General features: G+C 41.7%; 1 protein-coding gene across 2 annotated transcripts in view; it reads right to left on the minus strand.

Moving 5' to 3' along the window:
• SLC38A4 (solute carrier family 38 member 4) overlaps nt 1-14,944 on the minus strand; it is a 68,407-nt gene extending 53,463 nt beyond the window's left edge. The window contains exon 1 of one of the 2 annotated variants that reach the window (XM_019802805.2): nt 14,840-14,944. The gene's annotated coding sequence lies outside the window, so the exon portion shown is untranslated. Of the gene's footprint in view, nt 1-8,122; nt 8,394-14,839 lie in introns of those variants that run through there. The other variant, XM_019802804.2, reaches the window with a different exon arrangement.
• Nucleotides 14,945-25,677: the final 10,733 nt, after the last annotated feature.

Genomic DNA, 25,677 nt, shown 5'->3' on the forward strand with positions numbered 1-25,677 from the left:
GCCATGGCAACCACTGCAACACAAAGCATATATGTGTTCCTAAGATAAGGAGAATTTTTTTTTTTATTAAAGGAACATTCAAAAATATGTTAGATGTGCATAATAGTGACTCTGGCAGAGAAGACACGATGCTAGCAATGTTAGAATGTTAGGGGTTAATGACTCTCATTTTATTAAAAACATGATATATAAATATGCCTTATTTTTACTTTGGTATTTTCTATATATGTTTGAAGCCTATTTATTAAAAGTGAACCCTGAAGAATCCAAAAAGAACCCCGTACATTCTATACCAATTTCTAAGGAGCAAAGGTAAAACATTTCTTCCTTTTTTATTGTGAGAATATTATGCATACTTTATATGGCAGATGGGCAGATGACTGGGTATTCTGTGGCCTCAGTTAGGGTATTTGGTGACCAAATCCCATGGAATTTGAAGTCCATCATCCCTGACTATTTCCTTACTTTCCCTATTCAAAAGTGTACTGCCCTAATTTATTTTTCTCAATTAATTTTGGTGGAGAATAAAGGAGTAATAAAAATGTACTCACATGGGCTTTTGAATTGTTTTTCTGATTTTTTTTTTTGCAAAACTTAAAATGTCTACAAATCTACAAACTCAGAAACATATACATACATAATCACTTTACTGAAAGAATTATAAAGGGGCATGAATTGGTTTTTATTTCAATTCTGATTAAAGTTTTCTTAAAAAGTGACTATGTAGGAAGTAACAGCTCAGAGGAATTGGGGGATCTGCATATAGAATAACCTCTCACCAGTTGAGAGGATCAAATTCTTAAAGTCCGTGACAGGAGAATCCCAAGTTGGGTAACTTAATAGCTACAGAGCTTACAGAGAAGATACAGTTTGTGGGGTTGGGGCCAAGCCTGTGTGAATCTGTGAAATATTTTTACACTCCTAAAAGTAAAAATATCACCAATGATGTTATTACATATTTTAAATTGGTAATAATAAAGACAATTAAACTTGGATTTCTCACCTTTTGCTCATGAAAATGTCTTTAGAGTCTCTCCCAGAGTTCCAACAACCTCAAACTCATACTGCTTTGTTGTATATAAACATACATCTAACAGGGCACATTTTTAGCGTATGACCTTATTCCAATAAAATGTCTAATGCCTTTTTGATCTTATGGATTAGAGGCATTGTCTCCTGCTTGCTATCTCCCAGTGTGGGCCCAGAAACAGGATGAACACAGATGCTGGAGATGCAGAAACTTCTAGAAGCCTTCATTAACCTACTAGGCCTAGATGAGTAGATATTTCCCAAGCCTATTCCTCTGTCTCTCAAAGCAGGTGTTTTAAACCGGGGACATGAAAACTACATCATAAGGCACAAACTGCTTGCGCTCCCTTCCCTTGAAGCGAGAACCCAACAGGCCTGACCCCAAGCTGATGTTCCAGTTAGTTGTTCCAAACCTTCACACAAAAGCATTTCTTCTTACAATGCACCCACTTTTCTTTCCTCTCCCTTTTCAGCGTCTGATCTTACTCGTTTCCCCTTAATTATCCTCAACTGGACTGACTAGGACTTTGTATGTACTGCATGGTCTTAAATTCATGTTGACTTTAGAAAAGATGTCATGAAGCAGGTCCATATGTGCGAGGAGTTTTGCAGTTGCATGGCTGATTACAGTTAAAAATTACCATTATAAATTATTTAAATACGATACTAATGAAACAATAAAAAATTATTCATAAAGGCTGAATGTCCTTTAAAAAGCATTCCCTAGTATATATGGCTAATGTAAGCATAAGGTGTTAAATGCTCTTATCTTTTCAACAGTTGAACAAGACAAAGAGAAATCAGACTAAGGTTAAAAGCTGATAGGTCTCTGAAAAGGTCTGTTTGACTTTCCCCTTGGGAGATAGGACCTGCACGTTCTTCTGGCATAGTAGCAGGGACAGCTAGTAAGAATAACCTTCATAATCTATTCTAGAATCTTTTTCTTATGGGATAATCGAATAGTTTGGGTCACTTCTCTTCTGGGAGCCTTGTGTCACAGTTAGTAGAGTACAGGGGCAAGTCTGTGAATCCTGCCAGCATCTTAAGAAGGGCAGCTTAGAGGAATCACAAACCTATGGAGCACCTCTACCTGAGTCCTATTTTCAATCATTCCAAACCCCCTTTTATTTAAATATTATCTGTATGATGATTTTATTTTACTTTAAAACTGACTTGTTTTTGGGCAAACCAGACGAATGGAATGGGAAAAGTGAGCGCATTGTTCCTTAGGCACGATTTTCTGATGATCTTTAGCAAAGGTGTTATATCGGCCCCTAAAATGAAATATTTCACTATTTAGCTTAGGTTTCTATTTCTTATTATGGAAAATTTCAAATGTATACAAATGGAGATATAATATGGTGAAACCTCATGGATGCATTATTTAGCTTGAACAATTATGGACCATGGCCAATCTTACTACATCCGAACCACCCCTCCCCCTCCCTCATTATTTTAAAGCAAATCCCAAGTATATAATTTCCTAGTAAATATATTTGTGTATGTCATTAATCAAAAAGTACTTTTTAAAAAATAGTCATGTGGCACAATTTTGAAAATCAAAGCAAAGTACTGTTTACTGGTGATGTCTTGAGACAATTTAGAGAAAGCTGAGTAAGCACCTAGGGGAGGAGGCCAGCACACATTTTGAAACCTGACCAAAGGGCATTCCAGGTTAGCCAGGTTCTATCAGGAAGAAGTGTGAGGTAAATCATAGGTATTAAAAGGAAGGATATTTGGACAAAATTGAGCAAACTGTAGGTTGGAAGATCCTCAAGGAAACAGGAAAGAAATGACAAGGTGTAATTTTTCTTTAAAAGAGAAGAAATTTTATAAGGGTTAGATTTTAAGAAGGCAGCTTATTGAAGCTTGAGGATGACATTTTAAAAGTTTTAAAATTTTTAAAAAGTTTGAAAAGTTTGAAAAATTCAGAATATGGGAAATTTTATAGGATAAATGACTTGGTTTCACCATCCAATAAATTGCAAGGGAGAAAAAGAGAGATGAGGCTTGATTGAACTTATGTTTCTTAAGTCTCTTTGAATCCGTATCAACAAATGAATGTGTGAACCCCATTTCAGACAATCAGATATATTTGAACACTGCCTGGATATTTGATAATATTAAGAAAATTGTTCATTTAAGGTGTGATAATTGGGTTATTCTTAAAGACTTATCTTTGTGAGATACATATTGAATGATGTATGGATCAAATTATACGATGACTTGGATTTGCTTGGAAATAATGTAGTGATGGTTGTGGTAAGGGTAGCAGGAGGAAAGGTATGGGTATGGTTGAAATATAACAGACAAGTATCAGTAGTTGTTGAAGTTTTGTGAAGACAATTGCACTACAAGCAACTCTGGAATACATTAGAAATTTTCCATATTAAGAAGGTTTAAGTATCCTAGTTTAGAACTTCTACATGTATTTTTCTTGATATCCATCCCAAAAGTTTGAAAGCAGAAGGAAGATACTATAAATTCTTTCAACCAACCAGAAATTTCTATTACCTAGCATTTTTGGGTTTTGCCATGATAAATGAATTTAACAATAGGGGAAGCCGAAGGCACACTAAAACATTAAATCATATTCAATAAAATTCTGATTTTAAAATGGATCTTGCGTATTCTAATTTTTTGCAAATTGACAATGCATGGCAGGTATAATTTCCTCTTAACCAGAACACTGCCCTCTCTAATTATGTAACAGAGTTTTTCTAAATCCTTAGCTAGACAAATGAGACTTTTGAGCAGAATTTTTCTCTTCTGTGTCTGTGAAATTTATGAATATCCATGCATGTATGTGTACCTCAGCAAATTTTTGAGCACATCTTCGAGGTTGGGGGGTTATTATTTTGAAATACTTATACACATAGAGGTCCAATCACTTGACAAAGAGTAATTATTTAAGGTATGGCCCCAGGAACGGGATAAAATCAGAATCTATACATGACTTCCTGCCCCTCTAACCCAAATCCAATCTATTTTGCAATTTATTTAAAGCACTGCTATTGTGTTTGTAATCGCATGCTATGGTCTAAACACATAATTTTTAGATCTGTAATTGAAAACACATAAAGGGTTTGTTTAGACATCAGTATAAGCAAGAGAGCACTAATGGTTATGCCCTTGACTGGACTGAAGCTATGCCTCAGTGAAACGTCAACCAATTTGTAGGGGAATATCAGAAAGCCTACTAACTTGGTATTACGCAGATCAAACCACCAGTTAATTTATTGAACTTTTCACTTCTCTAAGGCTACATATTGTATTTCTAATAGCTTCAAGGATAGATGACTCATCATGAGACTATTTTAATTACTCTTTGAAGCCAATATCTAGGATTTTGTTCCCTTCCTCATAGAAATGTATTCATCGTTTGATTACTTCTTACCAAAAATAAAATACATGCCAAGCCACACATATTTTTGTTAGAGCTAAGAAGGAAAGAATCTTTCTGCTTCAATCTGTTTGTGTCCCATCTTAGTGGGTGGGATTAGAGATCGTCTCCCTGGTTGATAGGCATCGAGGGACCCTGTCCCTTCTTATGACAGCAGTTATGGTTGAGAGACACAGAGAAGCCTGAAGAATCAAGTTTTCTAACCTACATCCACCACTCAGACCGTAAGCCTGTTAATTTTTGGAAAGTCTGAAATTTCATTTTTTATGTTCGCATTAGTAATAATCATATTCATGACAGCCCAATGCTAAGCACATCACATGTATCGAATCAGTAGCACCCACACCTTTGGGGTAGGTATATTATTAGCCCCGTTTTACAAGTGAGGCAACCGATGCTCGAGAAGACTGAGTAATCTAGCCAAAGATCAAAGCTGGTGAACAGGTGAGTGAGCCAGGGCTCACAGCCCCACATCTAACTGCAGAGCCCAGCTAGTCCATCACCACTGGGTACCTACTTTTCATTGGACATTGTTCATAACAGGATCCCCGTCTTCAAGATATGGCACTGAGCTGGAGAGCTCAGCGTGGGCGCTGGGGCAAATGGAACAGGTTTCATGGAGAAAGAATGGTATGACTCCAGAGAGAGGAGGGTGGTTCCAGGCAAGAGAAATGGGATCAGAAGTTTGGCCCCAGTATTACCCAAACAACTAGGGTCTACTGCAGCTCACACAGGATGATGGCATAGAGTCTGGCTAAGGCTGCCCCTGACTGCCAGGTTAAGGAGTTTGAACTTTGTGGAATTCCGGTATAAAGAATAATGTGAAGCATTATATTTGGTGTCATCCTTCAAAGTGCGGATACTGCTAGAGTATTACAAAGTTGTTTGAAGGTAATTGTACAGCTGTTTGTTTTTTGTCTACATTGATATAGAACATGAAGCATTTCTATTTTAGTTTTCTTTCAGAAAGGCTCTACTTTTTTCTTTTTAAAGAAAAAGTTTAAGGGGCACCCGTGTGGCTCAGTCAGTTAAGCGTCTGCCTTTGGCTCCGGTCATGATCTGGGGATCCTGGGATCCAGCCTCGCATTGGGCTTCCCGCTCAGCAGGGAGTCTGCTTCTTCCTTTCCCTCTGCCCCTGCCCAAGACTCAGGCTCTCTCTCTCCAGTAAAACAAATACAATGTTTAAAAAAAGAGAAAAGAAACAAACAACTCCCCCCAGTCACTCCTCAAGAAAAACACAAAGCCTGTGATGTTGGGACCCACAGCCTGTGTCTGCATTTCGTATCACATTCTTGGAATGACTGTCATCATTAGTTAAATAAGTAAATAGCATATTATAAGAGAGGTAAACAAAATTCAGCAAGCCTTTTGTTCAGTTTTCTGACTTAAAGCAAGGTGTTCACTCCCTCAAGGTTGCAGGGCACATTATCTGACTTACCACATGCTGTGGGACCTTAGGTCCCACATACAGGAGTTATAGTCCACAAGAACAGCCTGCAAAGCTATGTGAGGTGTCTAACATTTACACAAAATAAAATAAATTACACAGACAGTACAAAGATTCTGTTCCATTTTGAAAGATTCAGGAAAGCAGATTTGTCCATAAAAGGAATTACAAATGATTTCAGTTATGACAGTTCTATATCTGTTTAGGCTTTCCAACCAGCATCCCCTCCCTACCCTTCATCTACTGACAGGGTTTGGAATAAAGAATATTTTTCTGGTAACAGCAATCATTAAAATGGTGACTTGGTGCAATGCCTTCAGTTTGACTTGGATCTAGTCAGGGCTCTAGAGTGAGAGTTCTGTTGTTTTGTGAATTGATAATATGTCTCTGAAAGCCCAAAGTGTGAAATTCTAAAAACGCAAAGGGGTATTTATACTTTCAGAGAGTAGTGGCTATTTTGTGCTGTCCTCTGGGGAGGACAGAGTGGGGGCGAGAACTCTCCAATAGGCACTCGCTGAAGGGAGGGATTGAGCCGAACTCTTCGAGGTACTATTCAGAAGTGTTGCATTTCCCTTAGCTCGTTACAGTCTTTGGAGAGTCCAGGTTCCCCTTGCTTGTGGGTGTTCAGGTGAAGAGTCACATCCTCCTTTTAAAACCTGACCTAAGTGAAATTTAGGAGATGCTTCTCCCACTGGTGGGTGGGGCGAATGGCCAGAAGAGTAGAACACTGACAGTCTCGGGACCCTTGATAGTTGCCCTGGGGCTAAAGATGCTATTTTGACTCTGGTGATCTGTGTTAAACTGGAGAGCCACTCATGGTCATTTCCAACCGTGCCCCTGAGTTATCAACCATGTGAATAAGCACAGACTGGCAGGTAATTCCCTACTGCAGAAGCATTTTTAATATCAGCTTCAAGAACTCTGAGTTGTCCTAACTAAAGATAAAAATCACAGAGTAGATTATCCTATTGGTGTGGAAATCTTAAAAAGTGCCAGGTTTTAGATCATAACTGTCTCAATACATACTTTTCTCTGCCACCTTCCTTTTCTCCTTTCCACTCCTCCAGTGTTCTCTGTTTAAAATGCAGTTTACACATCTGTTTGCCCTATCGTACACAAATGCCATTTTGAAGTTGAAAACATTCAAATTCTGTCCTCACACTTTTACTGAGTACGCTTGGTATCCAACTGAAGTTCTAGACACATATATCAATCGAGAAAAAAACCCCACTACTACATATGGTGAGGCAGCTGGAATACTACACAGCAATAAAAAGGACCCACCTATTGATGCAACAACTTGAACGGATCTCAAGAATGTTATGCCGAGTGAAAAAAAATCAACCTCAAAAAGATCACAGATAGTATGATTCTGCTTACGTAACATTCACAGAACAATTAAAATATAGAGACGGAAAACATCTCGTTGTCCGGGGAACGGGGATAGAGGCCAGTGTGGCTGTAAAGGAATCGCACAAGGAAGAATTCCGAGTGATGCAAGTGCGGTATCTCGGTTGTGGTGGTTGTGGCTGCACAAATCTATGCATGTGATAAAATGACATGAAAACTATACATACATTTTGTACATACATCCCGTACCAACATCAATTTCCCGGTTTTGATCTTGTACGAAAATTACTTCGGATGTAACCATTGGAAGAAACTGGGTCAAACGTATATGGGGCCTCTCTGCGTTACCTTTACAACTTACTGTGACTGTATGATTACTTCAAAATAAAAAGTTTAAATACGTGTAAGTCCACCATAGCATGGGCCCCTCTGTAGAGAAAGTATAGTTAAATATAGCATAGTGACACGTGCCAAAAAAAGTGTCAGATACTTTTTTAAAAGTGTGCTCTTTCTAAAAAATTGCTTCAGAAACCAAAAAGGAATCATATAGGGATGAACTGTGTTCTCAGGACTGTAATAAAATCGCTCCATTTATGTAGTGCTGTGAACCATTTGATTGCTTGTCAGGCATTCACAACAGTCGGGTTGGAAACATGAATGCTTTTAGTTAGATCCCTTGAACAATCAACATCAGTCGGATCAGACAGTTTATAAGAACATTCTGCATCTATGGACCGCATTTCTTGCATTTGGAGAAATTCCGGAAAATAAGACCATAGCATGTGTAGCCCCGCGTCGCATGCGGGAAACCTTCCTTAAAGCAGAATGGGCTGCCCTCCCCCTCCCCTCCTTTTTCTATTCCTTCCTCCACTTTCTGAGCTCATCTCACTCACTCGCCTGGTTTCTCTAGCGAAGTCAGCATGCAAACTTGTGAGCGGCTCGGGTCCCCAGGCGGCGGCCGCCCGAGGTCCTCCCGGCCCGGCGACGCAGTCGTGCTCCCAGCGCAGCGCGCACGCTCGGCCGGCGCAGCGGGACGCGCGCCCCCCGGGAGCCCCCGGCCGCCGCCCGAGCTGGTGCGGGACAGCGCGCACGTCCAGGACCAACAGGGCAAACACAGCGACCGCCCGACCGGCTGTCCGCCAAAGTGGCCTCTTGGGGGATTACATTTTTTTTAACATTTTTATAGTCCCGTGAGTGTACCCAGCGGTATAAAATTATGCCAAAACAAAGAGCAAAGTCCTTGTCCTGAGGAGTATGCGGTGTGAAAAGGCGCGAATGACGCAAGGCAAAATGACAGGACAAACACGGGGTGGGTGGGGAGGAAGTTACCCTGAAACGTAAGGCAGAATCAATAAGACCCGCGATGGACCGAAAAATGGAAAAGCCAAGTCAGGGCCCCAACTCCTCTGCGAGAAATAGAAGTAAGGAGTTGCAATACTAGACATCGGAACAGGAGCATTTTTGAGGGTTTGTTACGTGCCAGGCAGTACCCTCACATTAATTCTATAAGGTAGGTATTAGCATTACATCTAATAGGAAAACCAGGGTTTCTGTTAACCGTTTAAAAAAGCACCCCTAGCGCTCACCATGTGCCATACATAATTCTATTTTACCCTCATAAAATCCTCACGAAGTAGAAAATGTTTCCCTCATTTTATAGATGAAGCAGTCAGGGAAAGTAACTAGCCCTCTCGGGGTCGCTCAGGGAGACAGTGGGAGAGCCAGAATTGGAAGCAGCCAAGATCGGAACCCAGGAAGCCCAACTGTAGGACGGCACAGGCATTCATCTCCGCACGCCCCCATTCCCCAGCCTGCATGCTTCACTGTGTGCAACAATGCACACCGAATCAACAATCTAATTAAAAAGTGTTTATATTGACCTTCAGTAATGCATCAATTCACTTGCACAGGGCTTTCATAGTTCAGTGAAAACATGCTTCCCTGAAGAATAAATGCTATTGTAAAAAACACAAGCAGTTCCCCTTCCTTCCTTCCTTCCTTCCCTCCTTCCTTCCTTCCTTCCCTCCTTCCTTCCACAAACATGCATGAGTATCTGTTTGTGCCAGGCACTGTGTGAGGAACCATGAAGACAAGAGTGACCAAAAGAGGCAAAAAGGAGAGAAAACAAGGGAACTGGAGATGATGTTCATTTTAATGATGGATACACACTGGAGTTATCAGGAGAGAGAGGGGCAAATAGCCAACAGGAAATAAGGGAACATTTCGATCTTATAATACAGGGAATGACGTTATTCTGGGCTGGACTGTCCTGCGTGAGTATTATTTATCCCTTTTTTCATTTCCTCTCTTCTGTTTCCTTCATTTTAGTTATGACAGAGGAAAACACACTGTCAAAGAACATCTAGTATAAACATTTGTTAACATTTCAAATAATGCTTTGGGTGGTAGAGTATTACCATTAACAGTAATGGCTGTCCCACATGGAGTGCTCGCTATGAGTCAGGCATTAGTCTAAGCACTTTACAAGTGTTAACTCATTTAATCCTCATAACAATCCCGTGAGGTAGGTGCTATTATGATCTCAATTTTGTAGCTGAAGAGATTGAGGACCAAAAAGATTAAAAAACTTGCCCAAGGATATAAGCCTAAAAAGTGGAGGATTTAATGCATTAACTGAAATTAGGTTTTGGATTATTTGTGGATTTCAGTTAGCCTTTAAATTCCCTTCCAAATAACAGCTTGTGAGTATTTTACAAGCGTGGAAATGAAAAGGCATGTAGATCTCTGGGCCTGGGGTGAAAGATTGGAGTAAAAGATCCCTAAAGAAACAAGAGACCCTGGGAGTTGAGTTTTCCAAGTCTGCTATCAAAAGCCAGAATCTTAACTGGCGTAAACCTCTACTTTGGAGCTAAGAGGTTGATATCATTACTGTCACTCCATGCCCTATCTCACTGTTTTTTTTTAAATACATTTTTCCTTCCGGACTCTTCTGTAACACACTAAAATAAATCAAGCCACTAAAAACTAAAATAAGGAGAGAAATCCTCTCCAACTCCCCCTCCCCAACCAGAAAAATACACAAGAGCGTTTGGGAATATTTTTTGTGATTGTGTAAATTGTATCTTTGTTAAAATAAAATATACCCTTGAGAACCAGAAAAATAATTTGATTTTCCCATACAGAGGACAACAAAGTCTAATCTTTTCATTTGAGCACAGTGTTTAAAACCCTAACAATATAAGGAGTCTCAAAAACTATAGTTCTCTATTATAGGAGCATAATAGAAGAATAAAATAATAAAAGTGTTGCTGATTCCTGTATTCAGTCATTTTGTCCCTGGTTAGCACAGTTCACTTCTGAAATTCAAGGGTGGGGCAGAGCTTTGGGACCCTCTCAGAGAGGATGAGCAAGGACCTCACAAACCACACCTCCCTCCCAACCTCCTCCCTGGTGAGTTCCACTTCCTGGTACTGAACTGCTAAATTCCCAGAGTGGTTCCCACTTTCTCCTTTCTCCCTTCAGGTTAGTCTCTGTTGGGAATTCTCTCCCACTTCCTTTTATTTCTGCTTCATCGCCTAGTCTTGTATGTTTTCTTTTTCTTTTTTTTAAAAGATTTATTTATTTATTTATTCGACAGAGATAGAGACAGCCCGCGAGAGAGGGAACACAAGCGGGGGAGTGGGAGAGGAAGAAGCAGGCTCCCAGCGGAGGAGCCTGATGTGGGGCTCGATCCCACAACACCGGGATCACGCCCTGAGCCGAAGGCAGACGCTTAACCGCTGTGCCACCCAGGCGCCCCTAGTCTTGCATGTTTTCTGACCCCTTTCCTAAGCCAGTTTCAGCAGTGTTATGCTCAAATCTGAATTTTTCCTGGCCCTCAAAAGGCCCTCAACGGTGCGACTTTTTGCTGGCTTCTTCTTTCCTCCCCCTGTCTACTTCATTTATTCAACAAATATTGCTTGGGCACCTAGTATTTGCCCAGGACTGTAGTAGGTGTTAGGGAAACAGGGATAAAAGAAACTCCCTAACAGAGTTCCTGGAAGATAATGATACTCAGTGATTGTTTGTGGAATGAATGAATGGAATTAGGTCATTACAAAAATAGTAGAAGGAAAACCAGTGGAAGATCAGCAGTCACACAAAAGACATTTGGCAGTTCCATTTCTCCCAACGAGCTCATCCTACTCTGTTGGGTAACATCTTCGTAAGGCTCTTCTCCTTAAGGTTTTGTTTTCCTAGTTGACTTTCTACTGGCTTTATTGGAAGCAGGAATTCTGGCATAGAAGGGATTTAGTTTGATGCCAGCACTGTCATTCACTAGCTGGGTGACCCTTGGCTCTGTCCTTAATTTCTATGGGCTTCAATTTCCTTCTCTGTAAAATAGAGATAGCAAGCACCTATAATGTGGAGATTGTGTGAAGATTAAATGGGATTCACATTTGTAAAGGGCTTAGCTAAGCGTCTGGCTCTTAGAGAGTTCTCCTTTTCTTGCTTTTGTGGGAGCCCCTTACCCTTCCTACAAGATGTCACCAGGGCAGTAGTGGCTTACAAGAGGACTTCAGGTGGTACATGAAGCACATTTTAAAAAATTATATTATTTTGATATATATCAAATATATCTAAGTAGTCATAGACTCCATTAAACCTTTGTTTTTTAATAGAAATCATTGCTTTGGATATGTAAAAAATTTAAAAAAAAAACAAAGAAGGGCTTAAGTTTTAAAAAATAGTTAGAAAATATCAGTAAGTCAGTACAAAAGAGCAGGGAAAAGAACGAGGAATCGACACCTGAAAAACACTGAGGAAATAAACAGTGACATTGACATGAAAGAAGAAAAACATTTAACACAGAAGTCCACAACGGCTATATTTATTATGTTTGGCCTCAGCATTTGATAAACTGAGAGATGACCCTTGGCATACTATGCATTTCTCAAATGTCACTTATTGAAAAAATCTAGCTCTGGGGCTGTGAAAATTCAGTCTATAGTTATATGATCATGTCTTGGCTTTCTTAGCATAGGATTAGTCTGTAACAGGCCAAATGGTCAGCTTTGGGTCCCTAAAAGTCCTGTCCAGTTCTGCCCTGATAAAGTACCAAGTGAAAGAGTATTATTCATTTAGATTTAAGAATAATCAATGACCACATAGAACTTCCAAAGAGGTTCTATGCTCCCCATACTGTATTTGTCTCTGTCTTGCTCTGTGAACTGAGTAGAATAATAGAATCTCTATCATAAGGTTGTTATGAGTATTTAACATAAAAGAAACAATAAGATAAAAGAAATGTAATAATTTATCTATATGTGTGAGCCATTGTTCTCATTAATCTAGAACAGACTAGACTACATTCTCTGGGAGAAGAGCTAATCTATCCCTGCAGCCTTGAAAATTATCTATCCCCTCACACCAATCTCCCTGCTTTTTAACGTTTTGTGATAAAATCAGCCCAATAAAAGCCTTCTGTCTCTGAACACCTGGTATTCAATAATTTGGAAAGTTCACACATTCTCTTCAGTTTCTCTGCCCTTACAAACTTCTCCCCAGACCATAGATTTTCTGTAAATTCATTTGTTAGCATTTGAGAAGCTATATTACACACACGTGTGCGTGCACACTTCTTGTGTTCCATGTGAGAGAGTTCACCAATCTCGATAACTCTTGAGGGTTGTTTGTAGTGGGGCTAATTTCCCAACCCCACCTCTTCCAAAAGTTAAGGTCCATAAAAGTCTATAACCAAACAAACCCAAACTAGGTCCTGGAAATTGTGATCTAGGTGTAGCAAGTTCTTTTTACAATATAAGACAATTCAGTCCTAACGACTCTGCGCTGCCTGGAAGCAAATAAATATGAATATAAGAAACCAGGAAATTGGGAGACAGGCCAACAAGTCTCCCTCCTTCCCCTCCTTCCCCTCCTTCCCCTCTTTCCCCAAAGGGTGAGAAGCTGCACCATTCTGAAGTGCATAACAAAGAAAGCAGGTCCAGGAGCCTGGGGCGGAGGGGGGAAGGGGGCCGGGCGAAAAGGTGTCCGCAGGACCTGCGCACGGAGAGGGTCCGCTTACACCTCCAGGGCCGCAGCTCCTCCTACGTCTCTTTTCTTGGGCTCTGAGATGCTCCTGAGACAGGTAGAGATGCACTTCTGTCTGGAGAAATTGACATCAAGAGCCGCCCCGTCCTCAGGTGCAACCAGGTCCAGGTATCTAAACACTTGAGCTTAGAACCGGGGCTCGGGAGCTCCAGGTCCTCACCAAGCCTCTCAAGGTCCCAACTACTGCCCCCTCACTGCCCGGTACACACCCTGGCACACCAGTGACCAAGCCTCCCAGGTCGGGCTTCCCAGTTTAATTCATCCCTTTCCTCTAACCAAGTCTGAAGGCCAGTGCTCATCTCCTGGGCTGTCCCTGGGCACACGGCACGGGCGGGGGACTCCCCCACTCTCTGCTGGATCACTAAGAGGAGCTGGGAGCCCCCCGGGGCGTGCTCTGTGGCCCCGGCTCCTCCACCTCAGCCCGCGGCCAGGGCGCAGCGCCCACCCGTGCCCCAGCCTGCGAAGAGCCACTCCTTGCGCCGCTCCCAGCGCCCGCCTGGCTGGTCCCCGCGCTCACCTCTTCTCACTCCAGACTCTCAGCTCACCCCCAGGGACTCCCTGCGTCCGGGCTCCCTTCTCGGTTTCCTTCCTTCATTCTCTTTTCTCCATTTCCCTCCAACCTCATGCTCCGACTCTGGCCTCTTACCCCTTCTCCCCTTCTTCCCTCCTCCTTGGGCTCCGATGTCCTCTCTCCGTCCCCTCAACTCCACTTGCCTTTCCCGCTCCGCGTTTCTGCACTTCCCCTGCCTTCTCTCCAGCGCGCCCCAAGCTTCCCAGTCCCACCGCGCTGGATGCCTCCCTCGAAACTTCGGACTCAGTATTCCAACCGCCCCGCCACGGCCCCCAGACCCAGTACAGTTCTCGCCTTCCTCCTCTCCGGAAGGAGACTCTCTGGGGACTCCCAGGGCCGCAGCCCCCCACACGGGGAACCGTGCTGGCCGGGCCCAGGCAGCCCAGCTGTCAGGGACAGTGGGTCTATTTTAGGTCCAGCACCCAGTGTCCCCGCCCTGAGGACATGGGCCCTCAACTTGGGTAGCACTTGCCAAACCTGATCCTAAGCTGACTCGCGCTAGGCTGGTGGCGGGGCCACGGCTGTGGAGGGCGGTCCCGGGGGACACCTAACTGGAAATCCAAGTGCCAAGGGAATCTGGGGCCGGGGGCGGGGGTAGCCCTCCTGGGAATGGGCTACCTTGGCACAGCCACCTTTCTTGCAAAGGAAGTCACACACAAGACTTTCCAATTAGTCCCCTTAACTTCATATGCCCTGGTTTACTTTATTTCTAGTCAATCCGGTCATTAGCCTGCAATAACCCACCCAAAGCGCGATCCTTTGGAAAATCATAAGAAGAATTAGGGTCAATCAACAAACAAGTCACAAAGAGCCGCAATGCCTAACCTAAACCCCAGACGGTTGAGAGACCAGACTGCACACGTGTGCGTGTTCCTGTGCGCGCACGCACACACGCGCGCACAAACACCAATCCAGGCTGGCAACCAGCCGCAAGTTTGCACACTGACAAGTCTCTAAGCCTAGCAGAAAACAGAAAAGTATCACTCACCTGTGTCTTTTTCTACCTCTGCCGATTGGGATCTAGGGGAAGTATCGGAAAGGGGTGGTTTGAGAGACCCTCCTTTCTTTTCTTTTCGCCTTTCCAAAGAGTGGAAATTTCCATCATGTGATAGGGGGCAGCATCCCCAGTGTCGCGTTTCCTGCGGACCCTCCCTTCCAGCCCAGCCACCAATCGTCGGGCGGCAACCTGAGATGTAAACAAAAGCATCCTCCCAGGTGGGCTGAGTTGTCCAGCTGTCCCGCCAGAGTGAAGCCTGGGAGCCGCCAGCCCCTGCTCCCTCTTTTCTGGGTCCCTGACAACAGAGACGTTCTTGGTGTGAGTTGGGGTTTTTGTTGTTTGGTTGGTTGGTTGTTGGTTTTATAATTAGGTTTCTTCATTAGTCAAGGTTGCGTTTGGTGAATCAGCCCTATGCCCCGGAATAGGTGTTGCTCTTCACTTTGAAATCAGTAAAAAAGTTTTTCAGGTAGATGACTCTAAACTGCCTCCAGGTTTAGGGTTATCAAACACCAACCTGACATAAAGGGGAAAAAACTGAGGAAGAGGTACCGATGAAAAAGCTGTCATTCAGAGTTAAAGTCACTTTCTGATCAATGAAGTTGGGGATAACTTGGTAGCATTTAACCATGAGTGGGGGTCTTTGCGGTTATTTTTTTTTTCTGGGACTTCAATTTAAGCATAATTCCCAGTATATATGGAGAAAGAATTAGGATATAATAAATAGCACTGCAATTTTAGTTCTGTTTATTAAAAGCATTAGCCTACCATTTTAAGGAAAACTGTTTACATTAAAACTATATTGTTAAGCAAAATTCTTGTTTCAAAGAAGTCCTGTGTAACAAATGTGTTCACACCCCTCTGTTTATTTTCATACTCATTTGTCATTCTTTGGGGAAAAAATATTCTCCAGTGGAGAACTGATGCCACAGTTCAGCAAACTCACCAGGCAACACAAATTGCTTTCTGAATTCTGGCATGTGCAATATCACTGTATTCAGAATGTCACTGATCATAGCATGAAAGCCTAGAACCATCTTCTCTTACTTAGAATTCCCATTGACTAAAACACCAGCAGCACTTTAGCACATCAAAAAACAGGATAATGACAAGAATTACCCCAATAATGTATAATGATCAAGAACACTTAAAAAACAACATTAATATAAATCAAATTGTACTAAAACCATCCAACAATGCATATTCAACAGAAGGATGATGCAATAAATACCTTCACTGGAGTTACCATTTTGGAACCTAAATATAAAAAAAATCAGTACCTAAAAAGTACTTGTTTTGGGGCACTTGGGTGGCTCAGTCGGTTGAGCGGCTGGCTCTAGGTTTCAGCTCAGGTCATGATCTCAGGGTCCTGGGATGAGCCCTACATAGGGTTCCCAGCTCAGCGGGGAGTCTGCTTGAGGATTCTCTCTCTCCCTCTCTCTCTGCCCCTCCCCCTGCTTGTGCACCTGTGCTCTTGCTCTCTCCTTCTCTAAAACACATAAATCCTTAAAAAACATAAAAAATAAAAAATACTTGTTTCATGAAAGCTGATTATCCCCCTCCTGATCAATTATGGTAAACCTCCTTAGTCTGTCATAATAAGAAGTTTCCATTCTGAGAAATTAGGATACGTCAGAATAATTAAGTCCCTTTAAACTTGCTGAAAATAGTTTATGTTTATACTATCACACTTCCCATTAATTCTTATTCAATAAACATAAGCGCATTTTATAAAGCTACTAAAGTGTCAAAATTGGTAGGAGTGAAAGGATTAGTGACAGATCAAGACAGACATATATTTCTCTCTGCCTAACCTGACATTTATTAAAGACAATACCCAGGTTCGTAAAATGAAAAGCCATTCCAGAGAAAACCAAATGAAGATGACATCATGCAATTCTAAGACAGATACTAGTTAATTGTGCAACTGCTCAACTGTTTAATGAACTACTTATTTAATCAATTCTTAGCATCTATATCTTAGTACAGAAAAGATAAAAAACAGTGTTTCATTGCCTAATTTGCTGGAGTCCAATGGGTTACTCATCTAGATAAACTGTTACTATCAGGTGTGTGTTGAGGTAAAAGGAGATGCATTCATCTGTGAGTCTGAAATGCGGGACAAAGTTCAAATGTATCATCTTTTGTAGCTACTGTCCATTAGAGTTTAAGAAGAGCTCAAAGCCATGTCTGGATGGTATGAGACAACTGACAACCCTTTATTTCCCCTGCTACAACCCAAACCTTGAGCCATTGACTGCTCTGTTGAACCTACCCGACAATCTTCCAAGGTCTATTCCTAACCAGTCTTTGAAATGATGAGAAGCAGCCTAACCAGCAACATGGATACACCTGCAGGACCACAGTGTAAAACACATTTGATTTATCATCCGATCATTCATTGGCTCTAGAGCAGTTAGCTTAAGTTTGAAGCTCAGAGCTACCACCTACAGCTATGTAACCTTTGCCAAATCACGGAGCCCTTAGTGACTCATTTTCTCCTTCTGAAAAATGGAGTACATTTCTTGATACATTGTTTTCCTGACTTAAGTTCTTTTCAGACGGTACTAAACACTTACCTAGTGCTGGAGGAAAATGAAATGTTTGCAATTGAGAAAAAAGCTTGCAGAGCAGAGAGCATTTACTACTATTTTGACAGAGCTGGCTTGATGGAGGCTCTCTGCTCTAAAATTATATTAACACATATATTAACACAAAATTATATTAACACATCAAAGCTCTCTGCTCTAAAATCATATTAGCCTAGGAATAGTGGTTAGTTTTGTCATGAATACTTTTCTTTTTAAGAAAACTCTATATGGAGGGGTGCCTGGGTGGCTCAGTTATTAAACGTCTGCCTTCGGCTCAGGGCGGCTCAGGGCGTGATCCCAGAGTCCTGGGATCGAGCCCCGTGTCGGGATCCCTGCTCAGCAGGAAGCCTGCTTCTTCCTCTCCCACTCCCTCTGCTTGTGTTCCCTCTCTCGCTGGCTGTCTCTCTCTCTGTCAAATAAATAAATAAAATATTTTTTTAAAAAAAAGAAAACTCTATATGGAAGAACATTCCCCAAATATAGTCTTTTGAACCAAAGTTAATTCTTGAAAACAGTTCTGTGCTCCAATAAGTTTGGAAAACATTGTGTTGAACGTTATTGTGGGATTCCCCAGAAGTTTTAATCAGTCTCTCTAAGGAGCGTGCCATATTTCTCCGTGCCTGTGTGCCCTTTTTGGAGGAACATCTCCCAGGGCTGATCTTCCAGAGTATACCCATTACCAAATTTTAGATAAATGAATGCCTGATGAAGGAAATAGGACACAATTATTATCTTACGCCGCATGACAGTGCTATAAAGTTCCTCGGTTTACGGACTATTGTTAAGAAGTTTGGTGGCAGTGATTTTAGTAGACGTTGTATAAATATTTTTCTTTGATAGTAGACTTTCAACATGGATTATTTTTCCAATTAATTATTATAATTAGTAAAATGGCTTTAAGCTACAAAACACTTAACATATATATGGCACTTGTTAGTAAAATAAGTAACCATAATATTATTATTTTCCCCATTCAATGAGAAAGGAAACCAAGGTTCAGGAAGGCTAGATGGTTTGTCCAAAGACACAGAACCAGTAATTGGCAGACTGGAGCATGAACCACCGGCTTCAAATTCGTTATCTCCCACAACTCACCTCCCTTTTCTTCTGAGCATTTTCTTTTCTAAGACTGATAACTGTTTTCCTGCCTACAATAGAGCCAACCCTAAATGGCATGCTTAACCATAAAATTATGGTTTTTTAAAATAATTACTATAAAAGCAATTACCCCTTTATCATAATTGTATGAATTCTAATGTCAATATAATGACTTTATTTTATATGAATTTGAACTTGATTTATGTGACAAACTGAATAATACCAGGAATTGTATTTATGGTTGAGTTTTAGTGTTATGTTCTCTAAACGGGCTACCATTTCTTACTGGTACTAGGGAAAAGATAGCTGAATAGGTCACTCACCACCTCAGTTTCACACATGATGAAACAACTAGCAGCTGGATCTCAAAACAAAATATCACACTAGATCTAGGATCTCAGAAGACCCAGGTCTTGTGTCCAATATTGGGATGGCAGGGGCCAGACTCTGGGGTCCCCTCCAGGAGGTGAAAAGGGAGAGCAGAGCCTGCATGTGGCACACGGATAGCTCAGAGAGAAGAATGTGCATTGTGTGGTCAACATTCAACACCAGCCCCAAGGAAGTCAGCTTCTGTCTCTCTGGTCTGGAAATGGCCTTACATGCACGCCCCTGACCAGTCATATTCACCAAACACATCACCTTCCTTTTCCAACTTGACATTCATGGTGTCAATCCACTGTAGCCGTCTATACAGCCCATATTCTAAACTGCTCACTTCCCCCCAGGTCCCCAACACCATGGTCTTCCATGCCTTAGTGCTCTTGAAGGTATTATGTCCACCTTCTGGAAGCCCTTGCCACCGACTCTGCCTGTCAACGTCACCTTTTACTCATCTTTCAAGACCCAGCTCACATATCACCACTTAAGTGAATGAAACCTTCCCTGATTCCAGTTACCTTTTTTCTTGGTAGGCTGGGAACATGGGGCGGGGGTGGGGAGTTCAAAGAAACAGGGAAAAAGAGAACCAGCAGGTTTTGGACACAGAATTTAGTACTTACAACCACGCCATGGGGAGAATGCTTTTATCCCCACCTTGTCAGAGGAGAAAACAGAGGCTGAGTTAAGTGGCTTGCAAGAGGTGGAATTTGAATTAGGACGCAGGTGGACAGGATTCCAAAGCTTTCCTCATTCTATCCCATGATTAAACTTGCCCTCATTTGGGTTCCAGAAATATATCATGATACGTTATTTGGCCCCTGCTAGACTTAGGGCCCCTCAGCAGCCAGTCTCTGTTATTCTTATCTGTGTTGCTGGCATTCACCGGAGTATCTGACACTGGGTACTCAGGACATCTGTATGCATTGAGTGAGTGAGTGAATGAAGACTGCCCTAGGATTTGCATACTGTAACAAAGAGTTATTAAATAAAATTACCTGTGATTTATCCCTAATGATCATTTATATCTTTTCTCTATTTTTTTTTTCTCCTAAGTCAAGAGGCACCATGATTAGGTGTCCAGCTCTAGTTTCGATGCCTAGAGAGACAATGATGATGAAATCTGTCAGGCTACCAGCTACTCTGACGTGCTTTGCACAACTGGTGTTTGAACAGGGACTGACATTGATCTGACATCGCCAGGTAACACAATAGCATGACAGCTTTCGGAAAATGATATCAAGGTACTCTAAAAGCAAATTTTACCCCTTGTGACATTTCCTTCGAGAGTTAGAAACTAATTCATATCAGTCTTAACTTTGTATTTTCTTTATCTGGAAAAATCAAATGAAAAGACATATCACCCCAAACCGGACATGTTTAATGAGAATTACCACATTAAATATATGTATAGGTACAAATATATGTACAAAAATATATGTACGAACTCCAAATATACAAGAGACAGAGATGTGAAGTGAAACATTTGGTTTCTGATTTCTAAAACCAGATATCCTAGGTTTGAATTCCAGCTCTGACACTCACTAGCTAAAACTACTTACTAGTTATACATTAATTAGGCAAATGATTAGCCTCTTTATCCTTCAGTTTCCTCATCTCTTATTTGGGGATAACAGTTGTACCTATTCATAGAGTTGTTTTAAAAAGTTTAATTAAGTCACGTACACCACATACCCTTTTCAAATGGAAAATGCTGATGATAATAGTGGCATCATTTGTTAGTAAAAAATTCTTATTATCACCCCCAGAACTTTATTCAGGTCCCCTGGGCCTGTTTCCTCATCCCTAGGACAAGAGGGCAGACTATTTGATCCTTGCGTCCTGTGTGATCTACACTGTACAAATGAATAGCTTCTGCGTGCTCTTTTATTCCCTTGCTACCACAACAAAACCCCGGTTTCCTATTTGCCTTCTGAAGAGATGGAGGACAGGAAACGATTATTAATCCACTGCTAATTTTCAGAAGACTAAATCTAAAATAAAACAAAGCAAAACTGCCAAGTTCCATGAAAGCATTTAACTTTTACTCTTCAAATGTAGGAGAGAGAGGGTGTGAAAGAGGACAGAAATATGTGCTCACTTCTGTGTTGTCCTCTAGCATCTGGCTGTCCCAACGGAGTATTGCTTCATTCTTTCTCATTGTATAATAGCTTGTTTGCATGGTTCCTCTTGAGATGTGAGTTCTGTTTTGTCAAGATGTATTTGCTGAATAAATAAATGAATGGATGGGTAAATCAACTGATGTTTCTCTGTTTTTAAGAAGCTGAAAAGTTGGTAATAAAGAATGGACTTTTATCAAACAAAAGCATTTCAGATTAAGATACTATGGGGAAGATGACTTTGGCACTTATTGATCTTAAAATTATAACCTGGTGTTACTGGGGGGCCTATCTTACTTCGTTCTGGAAGGGGAGATATTCCTAACCTATAGGGGACATTGGAGAAGTTGAGTCTTACTGAGATCACCTTCTGTGTCACTCCATGCACGGCCACTGACCAAGGCTGAGTACTCTTCCAGGCCCTTCTCTGATGAGGCCTTCAGCAAAGTAGGAGGTCTAGGCCCCCCTCTTCTGTAGCAATCCTACCTGGTCAGCCCTCAACAGCCCACAAACATAGGACTATGTAGATAATGTCAAATTCTGAGGGTGAGGTACATCTCAGAAGGGTATTCCAAAGTAGAAATTTGAAGGTTCCAATAATTTGACTGTACAAAGGAAGGCTCCGACACAAAGCCTCTCAAACGCTGCCTTCACCGGAGACGTTCCTCCCCTCTGGACTCTGCTTACCCACACCTAGCCCTCCATTCAAATCTGGTGACCCCATCTCCTCCCTCAGAAAACCCAGTCCTGTCCATAGCCGCTCATCTTCTGATTTACTGGACACTTATGGGGTGCCCCCTCAGTGCTAGGTGCTAAGGATAGAACTGTGAGCAAAACAGACACAATCCCTGTCCTTGTGGAATTTATGACTTGGTAAGAGAAAATATTTTAATCAAAGTGTAACACGAATAAATAGAAAATGACAAAGACTACAGTGAAGGAAGGATGTACTGGGCCCGGAGAAAGACTTCCTTGAGAAAATGACTCCTGAGGATGAGTGCGAGGATAGCTTTCGCTTCTTAAGACAGTGGCGATGTTAGCGTATTTACCGTGCCCAGGGCAGCCCATGCCAGCATTTGCGCTGGTGCTCCCGAGATAATGGAGGGGCAGAGCCGTCTCAGATAGCAAGTGGGAGGCGGACAAGCTCCTATGTCCAAAACGAGATCAATGTGGGGTTCTGATTCCAGTTCTGGCTGGTTGGTTTCTTAGTAGGTCCCCTGTGAATCAACACATCTCACAGAGACATGCTTGACTCACCTAGAGATAACTCGAGTGACATTTCCTTTGGCTTGATTCTTTAAGAATAATAGAGCTTCACATCCCACCCCAATACAGTGATTTTGCCTCTTTTTCTGTCCTGCTTTAGGCCAGCCACCGTGCAGTAAACGTCATAGCATGTCAGTTGTCAGCGGCCGCTCCCTTTGCTGTCTGAAAGGAATGATCCAGCTTGAAGGAATCTTTCTGATACTAGATCCCCTGCTAACGATCCAGGTGGGAGAGAGCGGAATCTGTTAGTTCAACTTGCCATAGAGAGTTCAGGAGCAAAAAAAAGGTTCTGATTCTTGTAAAAAGCCTGACCGTAAACTGGAGGAGGTATCTGAGTGAGTCCATAAGGAGTTAGCCTCACACACGGGACATTGAACACCTCATTCAGAGACAGATATGGTACATGAAAGAGGTTCCTTTAAACCTTAAACAAACAAAAATGGTAAAGTCAGTTTGGAAGTGAGATTTACAGTCAGTCCCTGCATTTTTTTTTAAACTTATGTTGACATATTGCAGCATGTAGTACGTTAGGAAAGATGTGTTGCAATATTCTGCAATATTTAATGTGTAAAGGACAAAGTCACACCTCAAGCCCATGTTCTGAGTTTTGTGGTTTTTTTGTTTTACTTTGTTTTTTACTCCTTAATCCCCACCATCTGTTTAACCCATCTTCCCACCTACCCCCCTCTGGGAACCATCAGTTTATTTTCTATAATTAAGAGTCTGTTCCTTGATTTGTCTTTCTCTCTCTTATTTTTTTCCCTTTGCTTATTTGTTTTGTCTCTTTAATTCCACATATTAGTGAAGTCATATGGTCTTTGTCTTTCTCTGACTTATTTTGCTTAACATTATACTCTCTAGCTCCATCCATATGATTGCAAATGGCAAGATGTCATTCCTTTTTGTGGATGACTAATATTCCATTACACACACACACACACACACACACACACACACACACACTCCGCTTCTTTATCCATTCATCCACCGAGGGACACCTGGACTGCTTCCATACCTTGGCTATTGGAAACAACGCTGCTATAAACATGCAGGTGCATGTATCCCTTTGAATTAATGTTCCTGTATTCATTGGGTAAATACCCAGGAGTGCAATTACTGGATTGGAGGGTAGCTCTATTTTTAACTTTTTTAGGAACCTCCATACTGTTGTCCAGAGTGGGTGCACCAGCTTGCATTCCCACCAACAGTGTAAGAGGGTTCCCCTTTCTCTGCATCCTTGCCAACATTTGTAACTTCATTTATCTGAATCCTTTCTCTTTTTTTCTTGATGAGCCTGGCTAAAGGTTTATATAATTTTATTGATTTTTTTTTCAAAGAACCACCTCCTGATTTCATTGATCTGTTCTATGGTTTTATTAGTTTCTGTATCATTTATTTCTGCTCTAATTTTATCATTGCGTTCCTTCTGCTGGTTTTACGTTTTGTTTGTTATTCTTTTTCTTGCTCCTTTAGGTGCAAATTTGGGTTGTTTATTTGACATTTTTCTTGCTTCTTGAAGGAGGCCTGCATTGCTCTGAGCTCCCCTCTTAGAACCACTTTCACTGCATCCCAGAGGTTTTAGACCACTGTGTTTTCATTTTCATTTGTTTCCAGGTATATTTTTTATTTCTTCTTTTATTTCCTGTTGACCCACTCATTGTTTAATAGCTTGTTATTTAACCTCCACGTATTTATGGTCTTTCCAGATTTTCTCTTGTGATCAACTTCCAGATTCACAAGAGTTTTGTGTTTTTTAATGTAACCAATTTTTATGCTAACAGTTTAACTTATAACATAAAGGGAGAATCCTACCAAAGGAATGAGCTAGTACGTAAGTCTGTCCTCGTGATTATAACATTTGATTTCCAAATATAAATTCCAAATATCTTCATCAAACCAAATCTTCTGCTCCCAAGCCTCTTATTTAAATATCAGCGACCGAATGTTTAGGGCGAGTAAGCCTTGAGATACCATCCAAACCAAAACCTACAGAGTTGCCTCCTTCCCTTGCTTGCAGAGCAAGCCCTGGAAAGAGCTGTTTTTGCAGCTAAGAGGTATCCTGATACGGGAGAGGCATCAGACTTTCTGGAACTGACCTTGGCTCCACAGATGAATGTTTGGCATCTGTCTAATATATCTTCCACTTTCTCTTGCCCCATGAAAGGCGGTGTGTGTCCATGAGGGGGTTGGGGGGAGGCGGTCAGTGCCTTCGCATTCTCATCTTTCCCCATATCAAAGCCTGCTCAGAGGAAAGGCCTAATAAACCCCCTGGCTTTGAGGTGTGAGGATTTAAAGTACTTTCTTCTATGTATTAAGCAACAATTTACTGAACACTTATGTGCTGGATAATGTCTAAGATACAGAGAGACAAATTAGACATTCTCTGTCTTTGAAAATGTGCAATCTAGTGGAGGGGGCCATACATGCAAAAATAATTATTGTAAACGAGAGTCATTTTGGCGTGGTTTGGAGAACAGTGTTGACGAGCACATATAGAGGAATGCAGAAGTAAGCAGCCTTGTGGTTCCCTCCGAGACATGGTAGGAACATACTTCCAGACCTTCTCAAATGCACCATGGTAGTGTTTAGTGTTAATTATTTTCTCTGGCATTTGAAGCAGACTTCTTTCTTAATGATGTTTAATATTAACAGAATAATAAGACAATCTTTAGGCCAAAGGGCCTAGAACCTCTAAATTGAAATTTCAGATACCAGGAATGAACGTGCTATGTCCCTGTAGTCCCGAATCACTGATAGGTCTGTGCAGAGGATTGCACCAGATTTATCTAGAGCACCGGGTAAAATAGAAACTCTCAGACTCCATTCTGGAGAAGCTGATTCAGTAATGTTGGGCTGTGGCCTTTGCCTCTATATTTTAACCACACACCGAGGTCATTTCAGTATATGGCCAAGTTTGAAAATACACAATCTCCTGAAATGCCTGAAATTATACCAGGTTAGGGCATGTCTATTTGGAAGGCCAGCTCTCACCCTTTCCTGGGACCATAGCTTAGTGTCAGACAGTGACTTAGGCCCCAAACAGATGGGCTTCATTGTGTTTCAGTGAGCATATGGGTTACATGGATGCTGCTTGCTCCAGAATCCTGGTCCGTGATCTTCAGCAGGATGGTGCCTGGGACCAAATCAATAGTTTGCAAAGCAGGGTCCCTGGATGGCTACCTGAATAAGAGTTCCCAGGGTACTTGCGAAAAACTCCCTAATCCTACCCCAGGCCTGTTGAATCAGAATCTCAGGAATGAGCAGGAATTTAATTTTAACGAGTTCAGTCCTTATGTAAGATATTCCTCAAGCGGTTCTGGCTTCTGCTGAGGACAAGGGGACCAGTCTCACCCACTGCGGAGACAGACTTGAGGGCTGTGTC

The sequence above is a fragment of the Ailuropoda melanoleuca genome, chromosome 16 (genome assembly GCF_002007445.2).
Source record: "Ailuropoda melanoleuca isolate Jingjing chromosome 16, ASM200744v2, whole genome shotgun sequence".
Lineage (NCBI taxonomy): Eukaryota > Metazoa > Chordata > Mammalia > Carnivora > Ursidae > Ailuropoda > Ailuropoda melanoleuca.